General features: G+C 34.2%; 1 long non-coding RNA gene across 1 annotated transcript; it reads left to right on the top strand.

The window, feature by feature from the left end:
* Window positions 1-312: 312 nt before the first annotated feature.
* LOC134261931 (uncharacterized) lies at window positions 313-12,699 on the top strand. Its single transcript, XR_009990916.1, has 3 exons — window positions 313-487; window positions 12,351-12,455; window positions 12,597-12,699. It is a non-coding gene; the product is annotated as an uncharacterized LOC134261931 (long non-coding RNA).
* Window positions 12,700-17,715: the final 5,016 nt, after the last annotated feature.

Below are 17,715 nucleotides of genomic sequence, written 5' to 3'. Positions count from 1 at the left end.
GACTTCTGGATACTCCGTAGGTGATATAAGAGTTAAACACAGTCACAATAGATAGCCTTGACACCACTTTACTGATGATGTGTTAATCATAGTTCTTATTCTGAATAGCAGATATGTATTGGAATTTTGACGATTCGGATCCAAAAATGTCAGCAAAAGTACAACCTTTAGTTTGAATACACAGTGGGCAACGTTATAACGATGAAAGTGTTAAGAGATGCTGGATTTCTTTTTTATCTGAGTAGAATGCAACATTAAGTTATATGATTATATATCTTTTGTTTTATAAGTTGTTTTTTCCTTGTAGAAATGGAAAACGTTGTGAAATCATGTCCCCAAAACGCCACAGAGGTCTTGGAATCCTCCACCAGACTGGGCTGTGGTGTAGACAAGTATGGGAACGATCAGTATATCTGTGTTTCTAACAGAAACAAAACAGGACTAGTAGAACTATGTTACAACGGTGTCATGGAATTGATACAAAGAGGTAAATGTCGCAGTAATTTAAGTGTTAAACAAGAGGCCCAGGGGCCACATCGCTCATCTGAGCAATTTACTAGGAAAAAGTACATGTCAGATCAGAACTGAACGTTTTCTGAGGGGGGAGGGGTTGGTGGGTTGAATTTTAACCCCCAGGGGGTCATGATTTGAACAAACTAAAATCTACACTACCTGAGGATGATTCCCCATAAATGTCACTAAGCATGGCTTTGAATTGCTTGAAAAGATCTTAAAAAGTTTCCCTAATATATATTCCTATGTAAAAATTTGATCTGTCATTTGGCCCCACCCTACACCCGGGGTCATGATTTGAACAATGTTGAATCTACACTACCTGGAGATGACATCACAGGAGTTTCATCTTTCTTTTCTCAATATTTATTGAGAAGAAGACTTTTCGTAGATATTCCTTTTGAAAAACTTTGATCAATCATTGTGGTCCCACCCTAGACACAGGGTTCATGATTTGAACAAACTTGAATCTACACTACATGAGAATAATCCCATGTGAGTTTCATCTTTCCTGGCCCAGTGGAGTTTTCGTAAATATTCCTTTTGAAAAACTTTGATCAATCATTGTGGTCCCACCCTAGACACAGGGTTTATGATTTGAACAAACTTGAATCTACACTACATGAGAATGATCCCACGTGAGTTTCATCTTTCCTGGCCCAGTGGAGTTTTCGTAAATATTCCTTTTGAAAAACTTTGATCAATCATTATGGTCCCACCCTACACACAGGTTTCATGATTTGAACAAACTTGAATCTACACTACATGAGAATGATCCCACGTGAGTTTCATATTTCCTGGCCCAGTGGAGTTTCATCTTTCCTGGCCCAGTGGTTCTTGAGAAGAAGGTTTTTAAAATTTCTCCTATATATTCCTAATATGTAAAACTTTGATCGGCCATTTTGGCCCCATCCTACCCCTGGGGGGTCATGATTTGAACAAATTTGAATCTCCACTACCTGAGGATGATTCCACATGAGTTTCATGTTTCCTGGCCCAGTGGTTCTTAAAAAGTTTTTTTAAAAAGATTTCTCCTAGATATTCCTTTGTAAAATTTTGATCGGCCATTTTGGCGCCACCCTACCCCCGGGGGTCATGATTTTCATAAACTTGAATCAACACTACCTGAGCATGATTCCACTTGAGTTTAATCTTTCCTGGCCCAGTGGTTCGTGAGAAGAAAATTTTTAAAGATTTCTCCTAGATATTCCTTTGTAAAACTTTGATCGGTCCTTTTCGCCCCACTCTACCCCCGGGGGTCATAATTTGAAGAAACTTGAATCTACACTACCTGATCCTGATTCCACAATAGCTTCATCTTTCCTGGCCCAGTGGTTCTTGAGAAGAAGGTTTTTAAAATTTCTCCTATATATTCCTAAAATGTAAAACTTTGATCAGCCATTTTGGCCCCATCCTACCCCTAGGGGGTCATGATTTGAACAAACTTGAATCTCCACTACCTGAGGATGATTCCACATGAGTTTCATGTTTCCTGGCCCAGTGGTTCTTGAGAAGAAGATTTTTACAGATTTCTCCTATATTCCCTTGTCAAACTTTGATCGGCCATTTTGGCCCAACCCTAACCCCTGGGGTCATGATTTTCATAAACTTGAATCTACACTACCTGAGGATGATTCCACAATGAGTTTCATCTTTCCTGGCCCAGTGGTTCTTGAGAAGAAGATTTTTAAAGACTTTTCCTATATATTCCTATGTTAAAATTTGATCGGCCATTTTAGCCCCATCCTACCCCTGGGGGGGGGGGGGGGGGTCATGATTTGAACAAACTTGAATCTTCACTACCCGAGGCTGATTTCACTCGAGTTTCATTTTTCCTGGCCCAGTGGTTCTTGAAATGAAGATTTTTACAGATTTCTCCTATATATTCCTTTGTAAAACTTTGATCGGCCATTTTGGCCCCACCCTACCTTCGGGGGTCATGATTTTCATAAACTTGAATCTACACTACCTGAGCATGATTCCACTTGAGTTTCTTCTTTCCTGGCCCAGTTGTTCTTGAGAAGAAGATTTTTAAAGATTTCTCCTAGATATTCCTTTGTATAACTTTGATCGGTCATCGCAGCATTGTTAAGGATGAGAAATCAACGGAAAATAGACGAGCAAAAAAGGGGGATTTTTTAAAATTGAATTTATTTTAATTAAGCTGTTTTATTATCACAGAACTTTCATATTTACGGAAATAGCATTTTATAACCCACACTGTACTGTATGAAGTTTAGTCCCATCGATGGACAGTCACGTGATGAATGCATAGTTTGTGTACTGAATGTAGGTCATTAACAAATTTCAATATCGCAAGGGCATATCCTAGTTGAAATGAAAATTAGAAGCTATTAATTGTTTCTGCATACTTTGTAGTTTCTGAAAAGTGCTGCTGCTTTGAACAGAATTCGCATTTTAATAGTTAAATTTTCAAGTAAATAGTCCAATGTCGAAATATGTTTGACTTTTACCAAATGTTTTGTGTACTTATAAAATCACACCCCCGTTTTAAAGAAAGCAGCAAAACTTTTCAAGTTAAGGAAAATATCCTTTATCTATATTCAAAAAAATGGTTCAGATCTATGCAGTGTATGCCCTTGCAAGAGTGCGATTTTATGAGGCATCTCGATGTAAAATATACGTAACCTGTACATAAAAACACGACATAATTAATGAAATACATTCTTTCGGTAATTAATTAATAATCGCACTAAACAAAGGATATACATTGGTATTAATCAACTATTCAAAACCTGTAAATGATATGCCACTTAATACTAAAATCCATTTTTCATTGTTTAAAAATTCCTCAATCTGCCTCTCACAGCACATGTAATACGTCATTTTACCAATATGACGTCATGTTTACAAGCTCATCGCGATCAGTGCTTTGTTTATAACCAGCTACTTGGGATTTATCAAGCAAATTTTTCTAATGCAGTGACAAGTTATATTTTTTTATTATGCAAATACAGTTAAGAGTTGCAAATTATTTCATTTTCAGGTATTATGAGAACTACCAAATAATTCCTGAAGATGCCAAAATGAAAGATTTTTTTTATTGAGGGCACAAATATACAGTAACTAATTTTTCTATATATAATATTACATTGTTTATTTATCGACTTCATGGGGGATGGGGGGGGTTGCTCTTATCCCAAACCTCTCAACCCCGTTCCTATATACGAACTTGTGTGCATGTACATGATGTTTATCTGTTTATATTTGTGGATTATAAAAAAAGCTGAAAATATGCATTGATGTAGGGTGGTTTATTTTTCTTAGTACATTTTGTCTTAAAATTATGCTCCCCTATGTCATTGTTTGTTAACCATGCATTTATCGTCCAGACAAGCTCCCCATACTCACCTCCAATATACATACCGGGTCCCTTGATATTCATATTTGTCTTCTTTCGTAAATTAACTGTCTAGTACATAATGTATTTCATATGAACAATCCAAATCTACATAGAATTCATATTTATTTTAAAAATCATGCCCCTAGTATATCAAATCACCTCTAAATTTTTTATTGCAGGTATCAATTTTGTATGTTGTAAATTGTAAAATTAATGTTATAAATGAAAAAAGCCCAAAATTATCTTTGGACCCGGATTTATATTTAATCCAGGTGTTTGGGGAGGGGGGGGGGGCAAAGGACATATGATGGCATTCTTATATGGAACTTGATATCATATATCCTAAATTATGTCAAAAACACAATTCACTAAACTTCCATTTTTGCGCCGACCCCCCCCCCCCGAAAGTTGGGGATATTAATTTCGGTCAGCCCGTTTGCCTTATAATTCTATCCGTCTGTTACACTTTTGTTTCAAGCGATATCTCGAGAAGTCTTTGAACATTTTCAGTGTAATTAAAAAAATAGCTTTGGGTCTGGGATGTAAAGGGAGGGGGGGGGGGTCCTGTCTATTAGCACCCGTCCGAATTATATGAAGATTTTTAAGATAAAAGCTTGTAAGAAGAAGCTTTATCAACTGACAAATTACGAACGGGCATCCCCCAGGATTTATAAAATGGCTATAATACCTGTGTATCAAAGCCTTATTAATTTATTTTTTGCAGCATATAGTATTTTAAACAAGAATTTCTTGAAAGTTTTTAGGGGTTTTCAATTTAGTTTTAGACCATAACTCCTTATTGTCTAGACCACCCTTCGTAAAGCCCCCCCCCCCTTTCGGCTCTACTAGATCAACACATACTATTATGTTTTATTTCATGCCACAGAATGGCATTTTTTTTTAATTTTCCTTTCATTTCCCTTCTCGAACCCCTTTACTTGTTTAAATGTCCATTGAAATGTATTGTAAAGTCACGGTAGCGACTTCGACAAAACGTGGCTTTGAGGTATCTTGTGGGGATTTTATCTATCGAAATCCCAATAAAATTGAAGAATTCAATAATGCAACTGTGAATACAATAGACTGCAATGACTGATCCCCGATTTTGGTTACGTTCGTTCGTAAGATGTCGGTGTTTCTCTATTAAGAGAACTTATCCGAATAAAAGAATTAATATCCTATATAACTTAATAATAAGTATCTTTATTGTATTTTACAAACATGGCAGATGTTTTACGAAACATTATTTTTTGGGGGTCATTTTTTTGTCATTTCTATTTGAAACTACTTTTCGGATTTTAAGTAGTTTCATATAGAAATGTAGAATTTAAAAAAAGAATGGAAATCTAAAACTATAAAGAAAGAGAAGCTATGCAAACCCTGTCCAGACCCCTATCAACAAGACGTTTTTTTAGAATTTCATTTTCAAATTATAAAAATCATAAGTTAAAATATATCAATGATAACACTTTGAATGAGCTTATGTAATAGAACTGGATACAAAAATTATTCTTGCTGGTAATAATTAACTATTATTAAACATTTTATCTATTTATTTATTTATTCATTTATTTATTTATCTGCTAATTTATTTAATTACTTAGGAAGAAAATGTTGCTAATACCAATCAATAGGTATAAAAATGTTACATATTACATGGTAGTTATGAGAATTTGTTGCTTTTTTTAACACGGTTATCATGTTTGGTAAGGTTACAATTTAGACTGAGCGTTCTTAAAGCTTGTCAAGCTCATTTTTATATTTTTATATCCAAAACTTTTCCACTAATAAAAGTAAATCTGATGACATGAAAAACCTTTTCGTAGCGTGTTCTTGTTGCTTGAACCACTAAAGTAGACATGAGATTAGAGTAGAACAAAAGATTGTATATAAAACGTTTTATGAAACATAAAATTTTATTTTTTTTGTCCTTGAGAGTTTTAACCTCCATCTCTTCAATTTTCATTTGCACACTAGATTTTGTTCTTGAGATCTCATTCATTCATTATGTTTTTCAGGACATAATTTTTTTCTTGTTTTATTAAAAATATAATTTTTGCTAGGAATTCAAGATTAGTCTTTGGAAAATATACCTTTTACTGTTTGCTTTTCATTAATTATACCCGCACTTTCTAAAGAAAGTTTGGGTACATTGTTGTTACTCATGTCCGTCCGTCCGTCTGTCACACTTTTCTTCCCTGAACTCCTCCTACATTTTACACAGTAGCTTAATCATCTTTTAAGAGATGGTTGGTGGTGTCATGTAGATGTGCAGTAAGGTTTCGGAATTTTGATTTTGCCCTGGGGGGTCAAATGGGGGTCGAAACGTTTTTTGTGCAAAAAGTCCCGTCTTCCCTGAACTCCTTCTACATTTTACTCAGCAGTCAAATCACCTTTTGGGGAATGATTGGTGGTGTCATGTTGATGTGCAGTAAGGTTTCGGAATATTGATTTTGCCCCGGGGGATCAAATGGGGGTCGAAAAATGACGTTTTTTATGCAAAAAGCCCCATCTTCCCTGAACTCCTCTTACATTTTACTTAGCAGCCTAATCATCTTTTGTGGGATGACTAGTGGTGTCATGTAGATGTGCAATAAGTTTTCTGAATTTTGATTTTGCCCCGGGGGGTCAAATGGGGGTCGAAAAATGACGTTTTTCGTGAAAAAGTCCGGTCTTCCCTGAACTCCTTCTACATTTTACTCAGCAGCCTAATCACCTTTTGGGGGATGGTTGGTGCTGTCAGGTAGATGTGCAGTAAGGTGTCGAATTTTAATTTTCCCCCGGGGGGCAAATGGGGGTCGAAAAATGACTTTTTTTATACAAAAAGTCCTGTTTTCCCTGAACTTCTCTTACATTTTACTTAGCAACCTTATCATCTTTTGGGGGATGATAAGTGGTGTCATGTAGATGTGCAGTAAGGTTTCGGAATTTTGATTTTGCCCCAGGGGGTCAAATGGGGGTCGAAAAATAAAATTTTTTTATACAAAAAGCCCTGTTTTCCCTGAACTTCTCTTATATTTTACTCAGCAGCCTAATCATCTTTTAGGAGATGGTTGGTGGGGTCATGTAGTTTTGCAGTAAGGTTTCGGAATTTTGATTTTGCCCCGGGGGGTCAAATGGGGGTCGAAAAATGATGTTTTTTATGCTAAACGACCTGTCTTCTCTGAACTCCTCTTTAATTTTACTCAGAAGCTTAATCACCTTTTTGGAGATGGTTGGTGGTGTCATGTACATGTGCAGTAAGGTTTGGGAATTAAGATTTTGCCCCAGGGGATCAAATGGGGGTCGAAAAATAACGTTTTTCGTACAAAGAGCCCTGTTTTTCCTGAACTTCCTTACATTTTACTCAGCAGCCTAATCATCTTTTGGGAGATGGTTGGTGGGGTCATGTAGATATGCAGTAAGGTTTCGGAATTTTGATTTTGCCCCGTGGGGTCAAATGTGATTCGAAAAATGACTTTTTTTGTGCAAAAAGCCCTGTCTTCCTTGAAGTCTTCCTTAATGTTGCTCAGAAGTCTAATTATCTTTTAGGAGAGTTAAATATTTTGAAAATTTGTAAAACATCAACGTCAAGGGGTAAGAATATGTGTTTGTGAAACACTATGCGCCATGCGTCAACAAAATTCGAAAAAGCTATTTTTAGCATATAGGTCACAGTCAAGGTCACAAGGTCATTGACCTTAGTGTTGTTTGTAAGAACTTAACTAGTGGGGTATGCATACTAAATATGAAGTCCCTATCTCCTATGGTTCAAAAGTTATGGCAAAAAGTAGAAAAAGCTATTTTTAGTATAAAGGTCACAGTTAAGGTCACATGGTCATAGACCTTGGTGTTGTTTGAAAGAACTTTATTAGTGGAGTATGCATACTAAATATGAAGTCCCTATCTCTTATGGTTCAAAAGTTATGGCAAAAAGTGGAAAAAGCTATTTTTAGCATATAGGTCACAGTCAAGGTCACAAGGTCATTGGCCTTGATGTCATTTGAAGGAACTTTATTAGTGCAGTAAGCATACCAAATATGAAGTCCCTATCTCCTATGGTTCAAAGGTTATGGCAAAAAGTAGAAAAAGCTATTTTTAGTATAAAGGTAACAGTCAAGGTCACATGGTCATTGACCTTGGTGTTGTTTGAAAGAACCTTTTTAGTGGAGTATGCATACCAAATATGAGGTCCTTATCTCTTATGGTTCAAAAGTTATAACAAACAGTTGAAAAACCTATTTTTAGCATATAGGTCAAAGTCAAGGTCACGAGGTGTCATTGACCCTGATGTCATTTGAAAGAACTTTATTAGAGGAGTATGCATACTAATTATGAAGTCTCTATTTCTTATGGTTCAAAAGTTATGACAAACAGTTGAAAAACATATTTGTAGCATATAGGTCACAGTCAAGGTCACAAGGTCATTGAACTTGGTGTCATTTACAAGAACTGGATTAGTGGAGTACACATAACAAACATGAAGTCTCTATCTCTTATGGTTCAAAAGTTTTGGCCAAGGTTAAAGTTGACAACAGACAAACAGACAAACAGACAGGACAAAAACAATATGCGCCCCAAAAAAATCGGGCGCATAAAAAAACATCACATGCTGGGAAACACCTTGAATTCTTATGAGTAATTTATGTACATGTCAAATGTGAGAGTCATATCTCATCTCAATCAAAAGTTATAAGCAAATGCAACATTTTTGAAAAGTAGGTTAGGCTTGATCGCTTCAAGGTCAAGGTCACAGTGTAAAAGTCATGATTTATTTGGAAAGGTCTTATCACAGGTAATAATATACATGCATTATGATATGAATGCCCTAACTTTTTCTTTCAAAATGATGAATTTATAACAATTTAATTTTTTTGCAAGTTGGTCAAACTTCTAGGTCACATGTAAAAAAAAACCATGCCATTCTCAAAGGTAAATATACTAATACATAAGTTTAATATGAATGTCTCTTCTCATTCAGTAGATATGACTGTGATAACCAAGGTTAAATTTATTGAGACAGATGGACTGAGTCTGACATACAAATGTACATATTTCTATATGAATTGGGTAAAATTGGCCCAGTGGTTCTAGAGAAGTTAAAAATGTAAAAAGTTTTCAGACAAACAGATGGACAACACGTCACGACAGACATTATATGCTAAGGAAACCAAGAAAGCTCAAATGAGTGTTTTGAAAGGGTTACAGTATGGTTGGAGTATTTGGAAAGCTGTTTTTTTCCTGCAGAGATATGCATGACCAACATATTCATGTTTTATATTTTCTTTATTGATTTGTTTGTTTGTTGTGAATACATCTTCCCTCATATGGCGACACCACCAAATAATAATGAAGATAAGATGTGTTTGTGAAACACTGATGTCCCAGTATGGAAGCCTATGGCGAAGGTTGAAGTTTCTCAAATATATGTCAAAATCAAAGGTCAAGGTCAAAGGGTTCAAATTGTTAGTATCAGAAGAAAGTCTTGTCACAAGGAATGCACATGTGAAATAAAGAAATCCCTAGTAATTTCTGTTCAAAAGTTAATTGCCAAGGTTAATTTTTTTTGGTTTAAGTGGTTCAAACTCTAGGGTCAAGGTCAAAAATATTTATACCTGTTGACAGTTCACAATGAAAACAATATGTCATGATAAGTATGAAAGCCCTAGCACCTACTGATCAAAATTTAGGCAGAGTTTAAAGTTTGGAATTTTTTTTTTGTAAAAATGTGTATCCCATGTCAAGCGATCAGAGGTAAAAATTAATGGTACCCAAATAAAAGGTCTTATTAGATTGTCACAAGAAATAAACCTATAAAATGTGGAAGCTATTTGTATAGCCCATCCCACTTAAAACTTATGGGCAAGCTAGCTACGATTTAATTTCTGCACACTTATAGACAGACATACTATAAACACAAGAAACAAAATATGCATAATAATTAGTCAAATGGAAAAAAAAATATACTATTTAACTGGAATCACAAAATACATTGTTATTTCAGGGACAGGAAGTGGGTAGGAAGATTGGAATCCCCCCATCCCCCCATCTGGAATTTGCTTTATTTAAACAAGACTATATACTGTAGCAAGTAAAAAATGACTCTTGACATCCTCTCCCTATAAACTTAGAAAACATTGACCTCACTATCATTGTTTTTTTTATTTGTTTATTTGTTTTCATTTTTTTCTCCTGCTTGTCACGAAATTCTGGGCTGGAATTTTTTGACTGAGATGTGAACCCCCCTCCCTACTCCCGAAAAAAATTCTGGATACGCACCAGTATTGGCAGTAACTGAATGTCACATAGACAACGGGAGATAACTTCACAATATGAAATTCGTATAGTGTGGCATGCGATGATCTTTGACCCTTTTTAAACTTTACCCTAATCGTTTGGGTGTATTTTACCCCCCACTATACTAAAACTTCTACTTACCGACTCCCTGTGTCTCGTCAACTTCATGAAATATAGGCCTAAATCCAATTATAACACAAAATGAATTAATCCAATGCACACCAGACTGCAGCCATGTGCCATTTTGGCGAACCTTCGTCGATTCCATCACCTTATCAGATGAAGTGGGTATCGGCCGAGGTGTGCCAAATGGTGTTTAATCTATAAATATGATAATGGGTGACGCAACGTGATGTGATGTAGAAATTTACATGTTCACATGTATAGTACAAGAACAAATTTTAAATTAATTCATAACAAACGATATTAAATTTTAACAAACCTTTTTCATCTAGCCTATTCCCAAAAGTATGTGCTGTGTGATTGTGGTGTCGAGGGGGGGGGGGGTAGTAAATTTAAAAAGGTCCTACTGTGAGCTAAACATATATCAAAATCTAATTTCAGACGCGGATCCAGAAATTTTTTTCCGGGGAGAGGGGGTCCACCTCAGTCAAAAAAAAAAAAAAAAATCCTATCCCAGAAATTGATAATCAAAAAAAAAAAACGTAAGGTAAATCTCACCCAAACGTCAAAAACCTATATCGTGGGGGGGTGGGGTGGGGGTAGTGGTGACTTCTATTGCCGCAAATGTTTAACTTTTCATACCTATTTTACACATATTCGTGTTTACCAGGGGGGGGGGGGGGATCTGCATTTTCCAAGGGGGGTCCATTGTAACTTTTTCCTTGTTTTAGTATATACATTTTTTAACCTTGTAAATTCCAGGGGGGGGGGGGGGGGGGGGGGGGGGGGGGGGGGGGGGCCTGACCCCCCCCCCCCTCCGACAGATCCGTGCATGAATTTACATCATTAATAAAATTCAGACTGGTATATAATGAATTAAGCATGTATAAAATAAATATAAGAGGTTCTGAGTTATAGGTCACTGGGTCTGAGAATTTCATACTCAATTTGATGAATACATGTAAACTATAGAATTATTTTGACTATTTCTGTGGAAAGCCGCCCAATATGTAGGAGCGTGTATTTAGAGGCAAACACCTTAGTGCGGGTATTACTGTCTCATGACAGCATCTAGTTATATATTTTGTGCTATTTTAACTTTAGATCTATTCTTTTTGCTTGATTTTTTTTATTCTAATTTGATTTGTTTGTTAAAGTGTCAAGGCAATTCCATTGTCCTATGATGTCATAGGATTTTTGAAAAACTGTAATTAGTTTAATTTTATATCTAATAGAACAATATCATTCGAAAGAATGATGTACAATAGGTGTAATTATAAATTTGTTTAGTTGAAGAATTTAGAAGAAAAAAAATGATTATTTACTTTATCTTATCAACTATTTAATATTTTAAATGTCTTGACAAGGGCGATAACTCCTTCTAAGCTCTCTTCATACAGGCATTTTCTTTATTGTACTTCTAATGTTAAAAAGTTTCCCTGATATTCACAAATAAAATTATCTTATAATTAGGAAGTTTTTAGGAACATTCAGCATCAGAATTATGCATTTTATCCAGTTTGTTTGACATCTTTTTCATAATTCTACTTACAAAAAAATGTGCGATTTTTTTAAGTTGACATACACTTTTGTTTATTTATGTTCTGCATCTTGAATAATATGGTGACCTATACATTTCCTGCAATAGTTTGAAACATTAGATGAAAATAAATGCGGTTTCTGTACTTTAAACCATTAAAATTGCGAGGATGGAAACACCTTCAAAACTAAATCAATGTGCTCTAGTTTACTTTTTTCCCCGAGTTTATCCTTTTTTCGTCCAGTTGAACATATAATTTGAGTTGTAATGTAATATAATTGAAGCGTGACCTTGTCATCTCTGACGAACATATTCTGTCATTAAACTAAGAATGGTTCCAAATATTATGCTTGTGTCAACAAGTGGAACGTTTGTGTGAAAATTAATTGTAAGATGCTTTACTATTTTGTTATATCTGATTGAAAAGTTGGTTAAAGGCTTCTATTTTGCTCCTCTAGGTATTTACAAATTCAATATACTTTTTATTCCTGTTTTTATGAATTTAACACACATAGTTATGTTACCTTTTTTAAGGTAACTGTTTGGAAACTGACGGAGAAAACCTTTATTACGTCGATTGTCTTGGATTTTCATCAGGTTGTCCTGAGGAAGATTATCCAAGCAATACAATATACCAGTGTAAGATATTAATTTTTTTTTTGATGCAATTTTATTAAGAGACATAGTACTAGTATTAAATCAAAGCCTAAATGCATTTTCAAAAATATTTTATTCGTTGATATATTTATTCAAATTTGAATTCCTTATTTATGGTTTTAGATCCCGCTTGTCAAAGCATCAATACTGAACAAAAATGCTATCTCGCTGAATTCTCATGCCCGAACACGTAAGTATTTTCTTTTCCTTTGAATTATCTGATGTTCTTGAATAAATCATGATTTACTTATTTGAAACTTTGAAATGTTAACGCAATACATGCTCTTCAAATATTTAAAAAAAATTAAAATATACCTTCAGTTTTCTTCCTGGATAAAACATCACAACACAGGATTTGTGTGAATGTACATTTATTGAAAACAACAATGAGTAATAACAATATGATAAAGAGAGGTTCAAAAGTCGTTGATAGATTTATTTTTTTACATACATTGTAACAACATAAAGTTTGATAATGATATCCCCTGTTACATGTCAATAGTAAAATACTGGAAATAACAGAACAAAATATAAAACGGATATACATTACAAGAAAAAAAGTTTACTTTGAGGCCCAAACAAATGAAAAGTACTAACTAATTGTGGAGGGTTTTCTTTTAAATAGACATCAACAAAAAATTAAAATCAAATGTAATCATAAGCATAAACTGTTCAATAAATGAATAATGGGGAAAGCTGGGGAAGGTATGTAGGTGATTTCTTGTAAAGATAAACTGTATATTTCTTTTCTCCTTCTAAATCAGGTGATTTATGCTATTCTGATTGGTTAATTCTACAAATATTAGGCTAATTCCCCGAAAGACGCCAAATCTACATCATACAAGGCTTGTCCCAAAACTTCGTAGACTGATCTCAAAAAGAAATTAATGTATGTTTGAAAAATTTCTGTGTAGTTAAAGCGTTTTCTTGGCAGATAAATTACGAAGTTTTATATGATTTGTTTAAAAGCAATTCGAGTTATCATCTTTGAAGTGATATCGTTCTCTCAATCTGCAATGTCCAATGTAGACAAATGTCATAAGGAACAATTTTTTAGGGTGAAAATTTTCTAATTAACAGAATCAAATTCTTCAAAACGAATATATACTGGAAGTAAAAAGAAACACAGGGTAAACTTTTGTGCTGAATTAAATTCATTTTTCTCTTTATTTTTTTTCAGCAGTCCTATCTTACTTTTAAAATCATCTTCAAAGAATGTGTAACCGAAATTCCATTTGATTTTGTCTTAAAATTCATAAGTTATTGAAACTCATATGACGGAAACCCTCTGAAAGTGACAATCGAAAACTCTCATTATCTTCAATGTTTCACTCGCACATCTGTCACAGCCGTGATTCTCCTCTGCTAGAAATTTATCAGAATGATTATCTTTTAAATCCTGACTATATTAGGCATAGCTAACCACACGGAAAAATTATTCAAATGACGCGTGCATGTGCCAGTGAGAGGAACACAAAAGTAATTTGACCGGCTCAAAGAACTATATTGCGATTTTTGTATTCTTTTAGTTTTCGGATGAATGTAATGACTATGATAGTCTGCTGTATTAAAAGCGGTTATGTGGTAGTAAGGTGGGGATTAAACAGGTGACAGGATCTCTAAAAAGATTCTGTTGTGCTTTAACGCCATCGTCACGGTTAGTTGGAAACCATATTGGTCCTCTCTGACAACGGGTAGAACATTCGATGGGTAAAAATTTGCAAGACACTGTTCAGTAACCCGTTATTGCATTTTTCCTTACTTAGGCAAATTCGAAAACCCGAACCCACTGAATTTCGGTAAACTGTACCAAGATTGCAAGAAATCCATATCGTTTGTAAATCCTGAAAAACAATGTGTCTTCCTCTGGTTCATCAAATGGTACAACAAAATATTTTGACATACTCGTCGTCATCAATTTGCACGTGTTTTATGTTTGGCGTATTAGTTACGTGACGTCATACACTGTATATTTTACGGTTGAGTCATTCTTAACACTGATTTTCGAACATGCTGTCAAAGAAATATGGAATATTATGCTAGATGTACCTTGTATTTCTTTTTTTCCCCTTAGTATATATAAAAATGTAAAATATCTTAAATACTATGATATGATTAAACTTAATCTATGTTAACAAAATATATATATGTACAGCCATAAAATAATAATAATTTCAAAAATCCTATATTTCTAGGGACTTTTTTCTGTCTTTTTTCAAGGAGTTTAACGGTGGCACTCTTAACCAATTCTCAGGCCTGTCTTTTATTTTAGTTTCCGTTTTTCCAGAGTTATATGGAAACCATTTCAGACCAGAAAACATTTTCTTGTCTATCAAACATTTGCACCTTTACATTTTTGAAGAACTGATTCAGGATCAAAATACTAATTTTAGTCCAATGCAGCACCGGTACCAACGCAGCTGCCATTTATTAAAAAGTCGGATTTCAACCCGTTGTATAAAAAAAAATTCATACTTGTAAAAGCATTAACACCAAAACTTGACGAAAAATACTTAATAATATACATTTATTGCATGATAGTGAGGGAAATATGAAGACTTATTCAGCCAAGAAAAATCAAATTGAATATGATATTTCTTGGCTGAATAATCTTATGTTTTAACTTCGCGCAGTGAATTGTTTATTATACCAAAACAAGCAAAATATTTGAATATGCTGAAATAAACATAAACTTTCAAATTCTGCACTGCTCTCAAATTCACTTTCATTTTTTTACGTAAAGTTACTATAAAACCCTTTGGTCAACACATTATCATCAGTTTTGTGACGAAAACCAGGCTATTGTGACGTCTACTTCTCTGGAGAATTTTCAATTAACGAACGAGAACTATATTGCAGGAAAATACACAAGGTGTTCCGAAGAGGTGGAATATGTTGAAAGCGTACTGACGACTGGGAAATATGAAGTTTTACAGCCCGATCACGTGATAGCATAGAACCAATCAGATAACGGCGTTTTTAGAATATTTATGATGAAGTATGATAATACAATACATATAACACAATAACAACAATTTTTATTCTATTAACAGAAATGCATAGTATTTATTACTTTTTCCGTAGGAGTATGAAGTATCGATTTTTAAATTTCAACTTTGGGGGAAAGTTTCCACCTTCCTACACAAGACAATGAAATGCATCATTTTTAATAGAGTTTTTTAGCTCACCTGAGCCAAGGCCGTCGTCTGTTGTTGGGTTTTTGTTTTTTCTTTGTCGTAATCTTTTCACATCTTTATCTTCTTCTAAAACCACTGGGGGATTTTAACCAAATTTGCTAAAAGTATCCTTGGGTAGAGGGGATTCAGGTTTTTTGATTGAATGACCACGCATATTTCCAAGGGGAGTTTATTATGAATAAGAGAGAAATTAATAAAATTTTAAAAAAATCTTCTTCTCAAGAACTACTGGGCCAGGAAAAATGAAGCTCGTGAGGAATAACACTAGGTAGTATGGATTCAATTTTGTTCAAATCATAACCCCCGGGGTAGGGTGGGGCCAAAATGGCCGATCAAAGTTTTACAGAGGAACACAAAGGAAAAATCTTCAAAAGTCTTCTCCTCAAGATCAACTGGGCCAGGAAAGATGAAACTCATGTGGATTCATCCTCATGTTCTGTAAATTCATTTTTTTTTCAAATCACAAACCCCCGGGGGTAGGAATGGCCCAAATGGCTGATCAAAATTTTACATAGGAATATATAGGAAATAGCTTTAAAAATCTTCTTTTCACAACCACTGACACAGGAAAGATGAAACTCATGTAAAATTATCCTTAGGTAGTGTAGATTCAAGTTTTTTTTTCTTCAAATTATGACCACCGGGGCTAAGTTGGGGCCAAAATTGCTACCAAAATTTTACATAGGAATATATAGGGAAACCTTTTAAAATCTTTTTTTCAAGCACTTCAAAGCCATGATTAGTAATATTTATTATGGAATCATCCTCAGGCAGTGTAGATTCTAGCACGTTCAACTCATGATCCCCTGGAGTGTTAAATCCCCCCCTTAACCTCAGTAAACTTTCAGTTTTATCTGATATGTGCTTCTTCCTAGCCGATACATGTATGCTCAGATGAGCTCTTAAGTCCCCTGGACCTCTTGTTGGTGTGGTTACCCCATATTTGACGACAGATTTATTAAGGTGTTTCCACCCTCACAATTTTATAGGTTCAAAGTACAAAAACTGCATTTACTTTCATTTAATAAACTTTCCAATTATTGCAAAAGAAAATATAGGTCACCATATTATTTAAGACGCAAAACATAAATAAACAGAAGTGTGTGTCAACATAAAAAAATTGCATATTTTTGGTAAAAAGTATGAATAATATGTAAAAACTGGTTATAATGCAAAATTCTATGCTAGTGTTCATAAATACTTCCTACTTAAAAGATACTTTTGAATTGTGAATATCAGGTAAACTATTTTACAATAAAGCAAATGCCTAATGAAGAGACTTTAGAAGGAGTTATTACCCTTGCAACATTTTTAAAAAGATTAAATAATTGATTAAATAAGGAAAATGTGCATTTTAAAAATTCTTTTACTTAACAATATTCATATTACACCTATTTAAAACTTTTTTCCAAAGATTTTGTTTTATTAGGTATGAATTTAAACTAATAGCAGTCTTTGCAAAAACCTATGACATATAAGGGGGAATTACCTTAATAAGTGTTAGTTTTTTTATGTATGTACATATGAAGGGTTCCATTCTGATATTTGACATCGTGTTCCTATGTGTAAAAAACAATGCTTGTGTGGGGAATTCGGGGACGATTACGTAAATGCTTTTATTAGAAATAATAAGTAATTTGTACTTTGATTATGTACTGCAGGAGGCAAAATATTTTTTCTAGCTTTTTCACGATTTTCATACTTTACTTCCCAGGAATCAGTCAGAACTGCTGCCATTTAAAAAATTTCGTCGTATATAGCTGGAGTTTATTTTTGATATTGTATATGGAACTAATTGCCAAATCAGAATCTTTACAAAAAACAATGCCTTCTTTCCAAATGATGAAAAGAAATATTTATGTGCATGAAATGAGGACACATCTCAAAAGTCTGACAAAAATCTTAAATTTCAAAGGATTATAAATTTCATAGATGAACACAAAACTATATTGTTAAAGGAATCACTCCTCAGCTTTTTAGAAAAGTTCACTCAGAAGCTTTTCTTCAAAACTACTATAAAATTCAATTTTTCTGAATATTTATAT

This window comes from Saccostrea cucullata, unplaced genomic scaffold (genome assembly GCF_032062105.1).
Source record: "Saccostrea cucullata isolate Sc308-1 unplaced genomic scaffold, CSIRO_AGI_Scuc_v1 ctg11956, whole genome shotgun sequence".
NCBI lineage: Eukaryota > Metazoa > Mollusca > Bivalvia > Ostreida > Ostreidae > Saccostrea > Saccostrea cuccullata.
This window is presented reverse-complemented; position numbering and strand designations above follow the sequence as displayed.